The following is a 14,646-nucleotide window of genomic DNA, read 5'->3' as shown; positions in this document are numbered from 1 at the left end:
AGTGGAAAGTGAGAGAAGAATTGCAAAACAAGCAAGTCACAATGAGTTAATGTCCCAGTAGGAAAGTGCTGGAACCTATATCTACATGTATATGAAACACAGCAGAGAAATGAAACGTGGTGTAGAAAGGACCAACAAATGGATGGGCAGTTGGCACAATTGGAAATGCAAATGGCTAGAAATAAAAAAATATATAAAAATTGCTCAACTTCACAACTACTCATGTAAATGTAATAAAAATGACGATGCAGTGCTTTTTTTCATCCATCAGATTGGCAAACATTAAAATGATTATGTGCAATGCTGGTAAGGTTACCATTTGGATATGGACAGCAATTTTACACTTAGCTACTGTAGCTGAGTGTGAATAGCTATTTTTTTCAGAAATTAATTTGATGATTTTTATTAAAATGCACATAATCCTTGACCTATCTTCCTTTTGGAAATTTATGCTATAGAAATATAAACACCAGACACAAATGTTGCAACACCATTCTTTCTTTGAAATGTTGTGCAGTTAATTATAAAAATAATGAGTTCGATATTCATGCTTTGGAGGAAACTCCCTGATAAAATCATTGATAGTTGGAAAAAAATCAAGACAAAGTTTAATTTGTAGAACTGATCATGCTTTGTAAGAAAAAAGAAAGGTGGGAGTAAAACTTACCTAATGTGTAAAATATATTGATACGTGCATATGTACAGGACCATGGAGAGAAGTGTGGAAGGCTACAGGCCAAACTGTTAACATTGGTTACTTCAGCAGTGTGACATTCAAGTAGTAAAAGAGGGTGTTTCATACTCGTCTAAGTTTTTGGACCTGTTTTACAACAAATATGTTTAATTTTGTCATTAAAATTCACTTATGAAAAGCTGCAATCTGTGTTAAAACTTAATGAATGAATGAATATATCAGTAAATAAATAAATTGAGGTGATATGCCCAATGCCTTCTCTTAAGGCTACTTATACCTTCTAACATTCTCTTATTTCATGAAACATTTCTAAGCGTTGGTGAATGAAATCTTTGTCAAAAGCTAAGTAAAATTGAGAGATTCTCATCAACACTAGGCTTCAGTCTCTGACTTTTTCCCTCTAGTGATCTGAATTCCTCCCCCAGAGTCTATAATTTTCATATATAATGGTTAAGTTTTCCCCTTATTAAAAACTTTGAAATGATAACAAAATGCTAAGTTAAAAATAACACAATGCAAATATGATGAAATTTGAAAAGTATACTAAATATCATCATAAATATGTCCATACAAAACTACATTTTACTGTTTTTGTAGCATGACATTTCATAGAAAGAATGCATGTTTATTTTAATGATACAAATACAGGTTGTTTTCTATTATTCCTCCTACAGATGATGTTGCAACCTTTGTGCCTGGTATTTATATTTCTATAGTATAGATTTTCAAATGCAAGATAGTGTGGGAGATCAAAATTGGCCATCCTGAAATATATCTCTTTACCTTGATTATTTTCTCTGATGGACATTTGACCTCCCCCAAACTATCTAAAGAATTTAACATAGAAGGCCTGTTTCAGGAAGGAGCCACTACCATATGATGGCTGTAATATAATGTAAAATAGATGCTACAATAGGAAAAGCACCAACAAGCCCATCTTATCAAAAATTCTGTCTCTTCCAAGCTACATTCTCTAGGTGGCCCTGTAAAGGATTGTCAGACAAACATTTACATTTATAAGGGAAATCTCCATTTGTAAGGGCATCTCCCTCTCTGTACTAGGAAGAGTGGGAATGACCTCATCTCTAGAAACTTATCAATGTGGAAGGTGAGGCCTTAAATCTGAATAATAACCTTACTCTTGCTTACTGTGCTTTTCTGGTAATCTTCCATAACTGAATCCCCCCACCCCTAACATCTTCATTTTCTTTAGCTGAAGATAGTATTTAGATGAGAACCTCCACCATTTTGTTGAGAAAACCCAGTTTCCCTAGTTTCTCCCATGTATACACGTTATTAAACTTGATATTATTTTCTCCTGCTAAACTGTCTTTTAATTATTTGACCAACCATAAGAACCTTAAGGGAAAGGATGGGAGGGGATTCTCCCTCTTCCCCAGCAATAGCTAGGTCAAAGATTATGTACAATTAAGTCTGTGTCAAATTTTCCAAAGCCATTTTACTAAGAATTGTTAAAATTTGGGCTTAGGTGTGACAACGGGAAATGTAATTTTCCTAATTTTATCTAAAAAGACCAACAGTTTCTTTTCCCGTCAGATTTTGCCTTAAAATGGCTCTATTCTGTATTTTAATTATATAACATGCCTTAAACAACAATTCACCTTTTGAGATAGTCATGTCCTAGTAAGAAAACTGAAGTATTGTCTGTGTTTTTAATTGTTTCTTAAACATATATGATGCAAAATCTATTGAAAGGGGATTAGGAGGAGAACAGCAGGAAGCAGGTGATAATTGTAAATTTCCTGAATTTCTCTCTGTTCCTTTTCCAAGTATATGCAAATATATTCAAACCAATTATCACTTCTGATATCCTAATGCATTCTTCTGCCTAGAATTCTCTTCCTACCGTATTGAAATGGATGTCTACTTCTTTTTCATATACTGCTTAAGTGTTGCTTCCACTCCGAGAATTATCCTAATTCTCCAATCTCAATTAGAGCTCCTCTGTATTTTGCTCTTATAGCACCATGTTTTTTTTCCTTCAGTCTTTATAAGCATAATGTGGTGCATGTTAAGATAGATTTTTGTTTTGTTTTTATTATTGAGAACTGTTCCCAGCTGATTCTTCATATTAGGCAGTGACAGAAATTCACTTGGAGGTACATTTTTGTGTTTGCTCTGTAAATCTTTAAAGTGGTTCTCCTTATTTTGTAAAGAAAGGGTGGGCAAATCCCAATATCAGAAGTAGGGAAATTCTCTGTCAATTAAGACCTCCACACACTGAAATATCCTAATTTGCAATATTTGGTTCCTGGGAAGAGGTCATCGATTTTTATATGACATGGTTTCTGAGAAGTCAGATGTAATTCTTATCTTTGTTCCTCTAGAGGTGAGGGTATATTTTTACTTCTGGCTTCTTTCAAGATTTTTTCTTTATCTTTGATTTTCTGTGGTTTGAAATTTTTATGTCAAAGTATAGTTTTTGTTGGCATTGCTTCTGTTTGGTGTTCTCTGGCTTCCTGGTTCTGTGCTTCGTTTTCTAATGTTAATTTGAGGAAATTCTCAGTCATTGTTTCAAATATTTATTCTGTTCCTTTCTCTCTTTATTATTCTGATATTCCTATCGTGTCTATGTTACTACTTTTGTAGTTGTCCCACAGTCTTTAGATAGTCTTTTTTTTTTTTACTTCGTTCTCTTTGCTTTTCAGTTTTTGAAGTTTCTATTGACATATCCTCAAGCACAATAATTCTTTTCTCAGCCATGTCCAGTCTACTAATAAGCCCATCAAAGACAGTCTTCATTTTTGTTACAGTGTTCTTGATTTCTACCATTTTAACCATGGTTGATTTAAATTCCCAGTCTGATAATTCCTACATTCCTGACACATCTTGTTCTGATGATTGCTCTGTCTCTTCAAATTGTGTTTTTTGCCTTTTTGTATGCTTTGTATTTTTTTATTTATTGCTAAACATGATGTACCCGGTTAAAGGGGCTGCTATAAATAGGCCTTTAGTGATGTGGTGGTGAGTTGTCAGGGGAGGAGAAGTGTTCTATAGTCCTATGATTAGGTCTCAGTTTTTAGCGATGCAATGTCTCTGGATTGTGAACTTCACATGTGTTTTCCAGATTTTTTTTCTCCCCTGTAAATTGGCACAGGATGGCTAAGTGGGCTGGAGTTGGGTATTTCCCTTCCCCAGGACAGTTAGGCTCTGATAAAACCCCAGCAGGTTAGGCTCTAGTTAACAAGTTTCTCCTGAGGGCAGCCTTGTTAAGAAGTACAGAGTGCGTGGTGTAGTATTTTAAAATGTTTTGTTTTCTCCTCCCTGTGCTGGAAGCATACGGAGATTTTTCAATGATATTTACTGTAGGGACCTGGTTGAGCTCCTGGAGGTAAATCTCACAATATTATTCAGTTCAGGTTTTCCTGTCAAGGCACTGGTTCCCACACTGGTTTTCTGATGAGTCTCTGCTCTGGTGAGTTGTGACTCCCTGCATTCACCTGTCTCTCCAATCCTGGTGGCAGTGGTTTGCCCTGTGTCTCCTCTCTTACAGATCCAAGAAGAGTTGATTTTTCAGTCTCTTGAGCTTTAGGACAGAGTGGTGATTTCCAAGCTCCTTACATGCACAACTAGAAACCAGAAGTCCCTTCATAGTTGTTGTAATAATGTTCTCTCTGCTTGAGATTATTCATCCTCAAATACATGCTTGGGGAACTCCACACCTTTCTGCCTTTGCTTGAAGTTCATTTTCTCAATAAGATTTATTCTAACATTTAATACTGAATTTTTTTTTACCATCACTACCCCGCCAAGAAACTTAGATTCTCTTTACTCTGGCTTACCTTTTCTGTTATCCATAACATTTATCACCTTCCAATCTATAATACACTTAAATTGGTTTTTAAATTTATTGTTTATCTTCCTTCAATGAAATGTAAGATCCACATGAGTATGTTATTTGATTAAACTGATACATCTCAATTAGTATTTAGACATAGTATTTTCTTAATAAATACTTATTCAATGGTCAGATGGTATGGTTTTTAAGTGTAAGAAAAAAGTTCTAACATGATAAGTGGATAATCTCACTATTACTTTGTTGTTATACATAAGAATGTGTAATACTCTTTTGGTGGCTAGGGTTACCTAGCCTAGGTATCAGAGTGTAATGTAAATTAGTTTTTGTATCTCTCTCCAGATAATGGGAGGATCTTAGAACACTTTAACTTTATTCCCCCAATCTTGCTTTATATGTTGCTGTTATAATTTATTTCAGTTTTCTATACAAGACATTACCATTTTTTATTAGTTAATATCCATTTAAAATTATTTAAATATGTATCTTTTCCATTGAAATACATACCTTTCTGTATCTCTGAGATTCTATAAGAAGTAATTTTCCTTCTGACTAAAGAAAACTCACTAGTATTATCTTTAGTTCAGGCCTACATCTACAAAATTCTCTTAGATTTTGTTTGTTTGAATATGACCTTGTTTCACTTTCATGAATAGTTTTACCTGGTAGAGAATTCTCAGTTGGATGTTACTTTTATCCCAGAACTTTAAAGTTGTTTTGTTTTCTTCTGATTTATTTGTGTTGAGAATTTAGATAGTTTTATTATTGCTCCTTCAAACTTTTTTATTTTTTTACTGGATGTATTTTAGATTTTCTTTTTTCTTTGGTTCTTGGCAGTTGAATATGATGTGCCTAGGTGAGTTTCTTCTTATGTTGTATTTATCATGCTTGGGCTTGATTGTGCTTCTTAATTCTGCAACATTATATCTTTCTTTTTTGAAAACTTCTCAGCCTATTACCATTTTTTCTTCTTTTCTGGTACTCTAATCACACATTTTAGGCCTTTTCACTGTATTACATTTTATTTTTTCAATTTTTGTTTATTGTGGTAACATTGGTTTATAACATTGTATAAATTTCAGGTGTACATTATTATACTACTATTTCTGCATGGATTACATCATGTTCTCATGTTCACCACCCAAATACTAATTACACCACACACATGTGCCTAATTATCCCTTTCACTGTCCTCCCTCCCTGCTTCCCCTCTTCTCTTTTGTATTTCCTATGTTTTTTTCTTTCCATGCATCATTCTACATATTTTCTTCTGAGCTATCATTTTAGTTTATGGATTCTTTCATCATCTATGTCTAATCTGTTCTTACACTCATCTATTTAGTTTTTAATTTCAGTTTTAGAATTTCTATTTTGTACTTTTAATAGTTTTCACTTCGCTAGACTTCTCAATCTTTCATTTCTTTGATTATATTAGTGTTAGTTATTTTAAATCTGTGTCTGAAAATTCCTTTGTGTGGCTCTCCTGTGGGCTGTTTCTATTGTCTGTTTTTTCTCTTGGTTTCTAATCATGTGGTATTATCTTTTTATATGGCTGGTAACCTTTCATTTTGTCCCAGGTGTTACCAAACCAAGTGGGCTTGCCTCCTGGTGAGTGAAATAAGACTCTACACCAGTGGAAGTTGTCTCACAAAGCAAAGTGTATTTGCAGCAAATAGGAGGCCATGATGAATCATTTCCAAAGTCATGACATCCCCAAACAAAGGGAAGCAAGAAATTTTATTTCAGTTGGGGAATGGATATTCAAAAGGGAGAGGTAGGCGCTCACTTACACAGGCTCAGTTGGAGGACATGCTTCCACATAATGAGGCCTAAGATCCTCCTGGAGAGATCTTTGCATTAAAGATAAGGCAAAGGTTATAGGCATAGCTCTTGTGGTAACGCTTGGTCAGTTTCAGGATGGCTGGTGTTTACATCTCCTTCACATACAAAAGGAAAAGAAACAACTTGGAAAAACAGTCAATTGCTTCTAATTGAATTTCTCAAGGAACCTAGTTGATGACAAATGTCCCCTCTAGTTTTATCCTGATCCTCATTCTTGAGGGGCACAAGTCAAAGGTCCATCTTCTGTAACTACTTCCTGCTGAGCGTGGGCATTGTCATAGGGACCAGTAGAGGAGCAGAATTTCCAGCTAATCTCAAACAGGTTTATGGGTTACCAGAGGCTTAGCCCCGAGTTGTTCATAACAACCATCTGTAATTTTATAGCCCCAATGTGTTTAGGATCTGGGCATACTTGCCCTTCCTCCTCTAGATTCCATCAGCTCTTTATAGTCTAGATACTGGGTTGCCCATTTCTCTGATGAACCTAGTCCTGCTGCCCAGGAACCTGCAACATCCTTGGAAGCATACTGTGCCTAAATGGTATAGGATTGGTTAGGATCCAGGGCAGAGACTGGGGTGGGTAGCTGGTCATTACTTGTCTGCATGGTGTCGCTGAAACAAAGGTTTCAAATCAGAGAGTGGTTTGCAGGAAAACGTGGAGTCATCAATTATCTGTGACAATCTCTCTTGATGTTCTTGCATAGACAACTTTTTACCCATGTGTGGTGGATCCAAGGAGTGACTCCTTCTAATTTTAGGGAAGAATGTGTGGCTGGTAACACCAAGTGAGGCCCTACTCAACTAGGACTTAGCTGATCTTAGGATGAACTGCTTTTCCGAGTTTTAAGATAGACCCAATCTCCCAGTTCATATGGGTGGATTTTGACCTCCATAGGCAAGGGAAGACAAGAGTTTCCATACTTATTGAGTGCATCTACCACCTGCTTCACATTGATTATGTGTTTGATTGCCATGGAAACCTCTGGGGTCTGGGTGTGTGAGCAAATCTGAGTCTTTAGGGAATGGCCTCCCATAGGTCATCTCAAAGGGGCTAAGCTTCAATTTCCCTTTTGGAGCTGCCTTTATCCGAGTGAGGGCTATTTGCAGCAGTTTTAGCCAATTTTCCTGTGTCTCTTGACACAATTTAGCCAGGGTTTTCTGTAAAGTTTGATTTGCCTTCTCAGTTTTTCTAGACAACTGTGGTCTCTATGAGGCATGTAGACTCCATTTAATTTTTAAAACTCTGGCTACTTCAGAGGTTATTTTTGATATAAAACCTGGCCCATTGTCACTCTGAATTGATCTAGGCAACCCAAAATGGGGAATTATTTCTTTTAACTACACTTTTATTACTTCATTTGCCCTTTCTGACCTACAAAGAAAGGCTTCAATCCATCCAGTAAATGTATCCACAAACACCAAGAGGTATTTGTACCCTCTGGGAGCTGTGGGCATAACAGTAAAATCACCTTGCCAGTCTTACCCTGGTAAAGTTCCCCAAATTTGAGTTGCTTTGGCCAGGGGAGGTACAGGAGGTCTGGTCTGTACATTATTCTTCTGGCAATAAATGCATTATACACTTAATTTTTCAATAAGTTCTTTTATATCTGATGTGCTTATGACCTCCATCAGCCATAGGTATAAGGTCTTTTTTCCATAATAGGTAGAATCATGAGCACTCTTAAGGAGTCTCCAAGCTGTTTGTTTGGGGACCCAAATCATCCAGCCTTTAACTCTTGGGGACCATTGATAACCCTGTGCCATGGCTTCCCTTACTTTATCAGGGGAATACACTGGTGTAAACTCATAGAAGGGTAGAGGAGAATTAATGTCAATTGGAGAAGCTCTCCTGATATAGCAGCCCTTTTTTCAGCTGCATCTGCCAAGCTATTCCCATTTACAGCCTCAGATTTCCTACTTTGACGGCCATTACAAAGGACCACAGCTACTTCCTTGGGGCCTGTACTGCTTCCATCAGATTAAGGATCTCTGGCCCATGTTTAATTTCTTTACTGCTGCTATTAAGCAGTCTTCTTTCTTTCCAAATGGCTCCATGAGCATGAATTACAGAGAAAGCATATTTAGAGTCTGTGTATATTGTTATTATTTTTTTCTTTTCCAAATTCCAAAGCTCTGTTAATGCAATTATTTCTGCTTTTTGGGCCAAGGTGCTTTGTGTCAGCCCCTTGGCTTCTATGGTTGCATGCAGGGACACTACTGCATAACCTGCTCTTCTTTGTCCATTATTCACGAAGCTGCTCCCATCTACAAACCATATGTCCTCTGCATTAGGTAATGGTCCACTCTGGAGATCTCTGCATCTAGAGTAAACCTGATCAATCACTTCTGGGATAGCATGGATAATTGGCCAATTAGAATCAGGGAGGAGGGTAGCTGGATTTAAGGTATGACAGGGCTTTAAGGAAATCTGAGGGGAATCTAGCAGTATGGCTTGATATTGTAGTATTCTATTCTGGAATAGCCATAGATGTCCTCTAGTCTCTAGTAGGCTAGAGACTTGATGGGGGGAGGGTCCATACTTTCATAGGTTGGCCCAGAGACAGATTTTATGCTTTCTTAACAGGCAGGTGGCAGCAACAGCTCTCAAGCATGGGGCCATCCTTTTGCCACGGTGTCTAGCTGTTTTGAGAAATAGGCTACCACTCTTTTTAGGGCCCCTAACATTTGGGTTAGCGCCCCTATAGTTATTCCCTGTCTTTCATAAACATATAGGTCAAAATCTTTATTCAGGCCTGGTAAGGCCAGTGCAGGCACTCCTATTAGCAAGTTTTTAAGCTTATTGAAAACTTGGTCACATAGCTTATCCAATTCAAAGGGATCCATTTCTGGCCCCTGTACTTTATCATAGAGAGGCTTAGCGACTAATCCAAAGTTAGGGATCAAAACATGGCAAAAACCAGCCACCCCCAAGAATCCTCGTAGCTGCCTATGAGTTTTTGGTGGAGCAGGTTGGCATATTACCATTTTCCTCTCCTGGGGAAGGCTGCATAGTCCCCCTGAAATGATGAACCCCAAATACTTTACAGTCTCTTTAGATATTTGTGCCTTCCTTTTAGACACTTTATATCCCTTACTGGCTAGAAGTTCAACATAATTATAGTGTTTCTATCGGAGATCTCCTTAGTAGGGCTGGCTATTAGGATATCATACACATACTGTAACACAGTACTCTGTTTTAATTTTAGCTCCCTTAAATCTTGGCCTAGGATTTCCCCAAAGATAGTGGGGGAGATTTTGAACACTTGGGTTAAGACAGTACAGCAATAATGTTGCTTCTGGTGGGAAGCAGAAGCAACATTCTGCTTCTGCTTCCTCCCATTCAAAGGCAAATATCTCCTGGGACTCAGGATCCAATGGTATGCAGAAAAAAGCATCTTTTAAATCCAGTACTGTATAGAACCTTCTGTTCCCATAGAGGTTAACTAGCAGGGTGTATGGATTAGGCACTACAGGATGTATGTATGTCTTGGATAGCCTCTTTGACAGTCCTAAGGTCCTGAACAAATCTATATTCTCCTGTTCCTGTTTTTTTAATGAGTAAAATTGGAGTGTTCCATGGGGATCTACATGGCCTGATCAATCCCTGTTCTAAAGCCTATTAATTACAGGAAGGATTCCTCTTATGGTTTCTGGCCTCAAGGGATAATATTTTACCCGGGGCCAATGATCCATCTGCTTCAATTTTACCTTTACTGGTGTGGCACCGGCTCCGCGCCCCACCTGTCTGTGTTCCCATACTTTTGAGTTAACTTGGCTTAAAACATTAAGGGGAATCTCTTCCTTTTCAGGTGCTGATGTATCCTCTAATAGGGCCATAAACTCAACGCCCCAACTTTTGGGGACTTGTATCTCTATTTTATCTTGCTCTCAGCTTATTGAGGCCCCTAATTAGAAAGTGTATCCATCGCTAGAAGGGGAACAGGGCATTCTGGTACATACAGAAAGGAATGCTTTGGCAATTTTGATCCCACTTCGCAGGTCAAGGTCTCCAGAAACCTTTTGTTCTCTCCTTTTCATGATACTCCTTTTATGTCACTATGTTTTCTTTTTGAAAGGTTCTTCTTTTGGGTATTCAGCACTGAGAATGTAGCTCCAGTATTGAGCAAGAATTCAACACGCTCTTCTCCCACTGTTAATGTCACTCAGGGCTCCTCAGGGCAGATGAAGATTTGGTTGCCTGGAGCCAACTGAGGAGCCCTATGGCCCCATCACATCTAGTCTGTAGTCAAGGGAAGTTGCCACGGCTCCATCTTGTTCAATCTATTCCCTCTATGGGGATGGTTTGGACAAGCCTGCTGCCAGTGCCCTTCCTGTTTGCAGTATGCGCACTAGTTAGCCCCCAACTTTGTTGGTAGCTTTCCAGTCACTTGGTGGGGGCAAGGGTTACTCACCCATGGTGTTTTCTTTCTCTCCCTTGAGTTACTTTCAGTAGACTGGAGGGCCACAGCTAACAGGGTGGCTTGCCTTTTCATCTTTTTGTCTTCCTTTTCATCCTCAACTTCATGATGATTATTGTACCCCCTAAACGCAACTTCTACTGGGATCTGTTATCCTGAAATTATTGATCAAATATTTTATCAGGACACACAATTATTAACAAGTTAAGTAATCACATGTATTTATGATTCTTAACTTATCTTAAATATATCTATCCAAATGTAAAGAAAGAAATAAGCTTGTCCTAAAAAATGACAGGCTAATAGGATTGAAAACTGTACACTCAAAGGGATGGTCAATATCATGGAGCATTGATGTGGCAGAGACTTTCACATCATCTTGCTCTCAATACCTACCATACTTTCAAGGGCCAATATTTTATGATACATCTCTCTTTTAAATGAATAAAGGAAAGAATGAACTTATAATGATTAAGATACCAAGACTCATTTCCCTTATGGTTTAAGATTTTGCTCAAGATCAGTGCACAGAGATCAATTTTTTAATCCTTGGAAAACTAAGCTGAATAACTTCATCAAACATTTTTCCCTAGAGTTGTTTTTGATTTGCAGGAATAAGTGATATTTCAACTCTGTTAAGAAGAGGAAAATTGACCAAGGGAGAGGAAAAAATGTATAAGGCAAATCTTGTGTCTATTTAGTCTCTCATAGTCATGCTTTTCCCACTCACAACTTTCAAGACAATGTATTGAAGGTTGAGTGGGACTGAGGAGGAACACAATAGGATAAATAAGTATTCCAGATTATATTTAAATACACCATATTTCAGTTTACATTTTTACTTGCACATAGTGTCACCTCCAGCATCGCCTTCAGTAGAAAGATCTAGAGAAAAGTTTTGTTTTTGGAAGTGAGACCCCTGATATTTTTTTCCAGATGTGAAAAAAATCATTGAAAGAAGTGACATTTCCAAGTTGAATAATTATTGTCTTTGCCAGGACAAAAAAACAAATTGAAGGAAGAAGTCAGTTATTGACTCTCTACTATGCCTTTTTTAAAAAAAACTACATCTCCCTTCCTCTTTGTCTTCTTTTCTCTGTTCTGGGAACCGTAGTTTTCAGATACTTGAAGAATACAAACTCTACTGGGAATGCAACAATGACTGGGTCCTACACTAACCACCAGTGACACATAACCCTGCAAAAAAATCACTGGAGATCTGAAATGCTGAATCAAAAAACATGTACTATAGAGTAATAACTCAACCTCCTTCATTTAGAAATGTAACTTCAGGGACTCTGAGTGCTCTAAAGGGTGATTTTCAAAAATTGTGAATAGAAATATAGAAATGGGGATGTTTGATATATACCAAATATGAAATAATATTCACTTTTGCTCATTAGTATTTGTGTGTTACTAAATATCACAAACATTCTTGAAGATTATAGCAGACTATTTAAAGGCTATAAATGTTTCCAGTTCCTTTTTTCAAGGTATAACATCTGGGATCAAGTGTTCAGGAAAGAGTTGGAGCATTTTAAATATATATATAAATAATATATATTTTGAAGTATATATGTCTAGCAAATATATAATACATAAATATATGTATGAATAAGATATTATTTATAGGTTTAAGAGTGGTGTATGACTTTATATTTATATCATGAACATCCTAAGGCAGTCAAATGTTTCCTAAATGCCAAGTTACACACCATGCAAAACATGGGCCCTAAGATTTTTTAATATGAGAAAAAATGAAGGAAATAACAAAACACAGCCATGTCTTTCAATCATGCATTCAATAAGTTGGCAAAGTTAATCAAAATCATATCAAAGCTAACAAGGAATTTTCTTTGAAAAGTCCTGTAGGAAAAAATCACATTCATAAGCTTATTTGAAACTTTGTACAACCCTTTAAAGTGTTTGTTAAAACTTAAAGAAGAAAGTGTTAACATGAATTATTTAAAAAGCACAGCTAGGATGTCCTCCAAGAGGAGTATTTATTTTTCCTTAAAATGTTCCATAAGATTGCATATCACATCATAAATTAATTCCTCATCTTTTGCAGATAAACCATTTTACGTTCATCTCTTCTCTCATTTGTTTTTTTGGTGAGGAAGATTGGCCCTGAGCTAACATCTGCCAATCCTCCTCTTTTTTTGCTGAGGAAGACTGGCCCTGGGCTAACATCCATGCCTATCTTCCTCCACTTTATATGGGACGCCGCCACAGCATGGCTTGCCAAGCAGTGCGTCAGTGTGCGCCCGGGATCCGAACCGGCGAACCCCGGGCCACCGCAGCAGAGCGCGCTCACTTAACCGCTTGCTCCACCGGGCTGGCCCCACATCCTTTCTTTTAATTAATAAAATGATGTAGCTGAACAATAATGTGACTGAGTTCATTCTGCTTGGGTTGACCCAGGATCCTGTTAGGAAGAAAATAGTGTTTGTCACATTCTTGGTTTTCTATTGGGGGACCTTGCAGGGTAATTTGCTGATTACCACCATAAAGACCAGCCAGATACTTAGGAGTGCAATGTACTTCTTCCTTTTCCACTTATCCTTATCTGATACCAGCTTCTCTATTTCCACAGCTCCTAGAATGATTGTGGATGCACTGTTGAAGAAGACCACTATCTCTTTCAATGAGTGCATGATCCAAGTGTTTTCATTGCATTACTTTGGCTGTCTGGAGACCTTCTTCCTAATCATCATGGCCATTGACCACTATGTGGCCATCTGTAAGCCCTTGCACTACACAACCATCATGATCCACAGGGTCTGTGATAGTTCGGTGGCTGTGGCCTAGGTGGGGTCCTGTGTGCATTCTTCAGCTTAGATTTTTCTGGCCTTGAGTTTACCTTTTTGTGATCACAATGTGATCGATCACTATTTCTGTGACTTGCAGCCTTTGTTGAAATTTGCCTGTACAGACACCTATGTGGTCCATCTACTCTTGGTGTCCAACAGAGGGGCCATTTGTACAGTGATTTTTGTCATGCTGATATCCTCCTATGTTATTATCTCCATTCTCTGAGCAACCACAGTGCTGAAGGGAGGAAAAAAGCCCTCTCCACCTGCCTTTCCCACATCATCGTGGTCATCTTGTAGTTTGGTCCTTGCATATTTATATACACACACCCCACCACAACCTTCCCCATGGACAAGTTGATATCTGTGTTTTATTCAGTTGGACACATTTGTTCAACCCTCTAACTTATATATTGAGAAATGCCAAAGTGAAAAATGCCATGAGGAAGTTATGGAGCAGAAGGTGATCTCAGATAAAAAGAAGACTGGAAGTTTCAAAATTTTCTTCATAGTCTGCATTGACCTAAAAGAAGTCCCCAGAGAATATTATCTTCTTATTTTTGAGCTAATATGCTACTGTCTCAAGGTATGAGAGCTAGTTCCTTCAGGATTGAAAGTAACGTGAACACATGTACTGGTTAGCGTTGAGTTAATTTTATGTAGAGGAAAAGATACCATGAAGTATAAACAGGTGGTACAGCCCATTACCTTAGATGTTGCTCAAAGTTGTGTTTCTGCCTCTCTTGACTGCTTAGCATCACTGTGGATTTCATCTAGTGTGCTCCCTGCCTTTCTTATGCTGCCTTCTGATGTTTCTGCTTCCAGATACTCTCACCCTTTATGCATATTACACAGCTTGGTAACTTATAAATCTTCCAAACATTTTCATTTATTAAACAGTTGTCTCATCACATTTGATCATGGACCTTCAACTTAGTTGTTCTGTCTAATTAATAGCAGATTCAAATAATTGTAGAAGCTTCATGTGGTAAGGAACAATATATATAATCTCCTAATCTCCTTTCAAAATGTTGAGCATTTACTCTAGGTTCTTACCATGTG

General features: G+C 37.6%; 1 pseudogene; it reads left to right on the top strand.

Annotated features, from left to right (window-relative positions):
• The first annotated feature begins 13,144 nt into the window (after positions 1–13,144).
• Positions 13,145–14,051, top strand: LOC131399573 (olfactory receptor 4C16-like; annotated as a pseudogene).
• Positions 14,052–14,646: the final 595 nt, after the last annotated feature.

The sequence above is a fragment of the Diceros bicornis genome, chromosome 38 (assembly GCF_020826845.1).
Source record: "Diceros bicornis minor isolate mBicDic1 chromosome 38, mDicBic1.mat.cur, whole genome shotgun sequence".
Taxonomy (NCBI): domain Eukaryota; kingdom Metazoa; phylum Chordata; class Mammalia; order Perissodactyla; family Rhinocerotidae; genus Diceros; species Diceros bicornis.
This window is presented reverse-complemented; position numbering and strand designations above follow the sequence as displayed.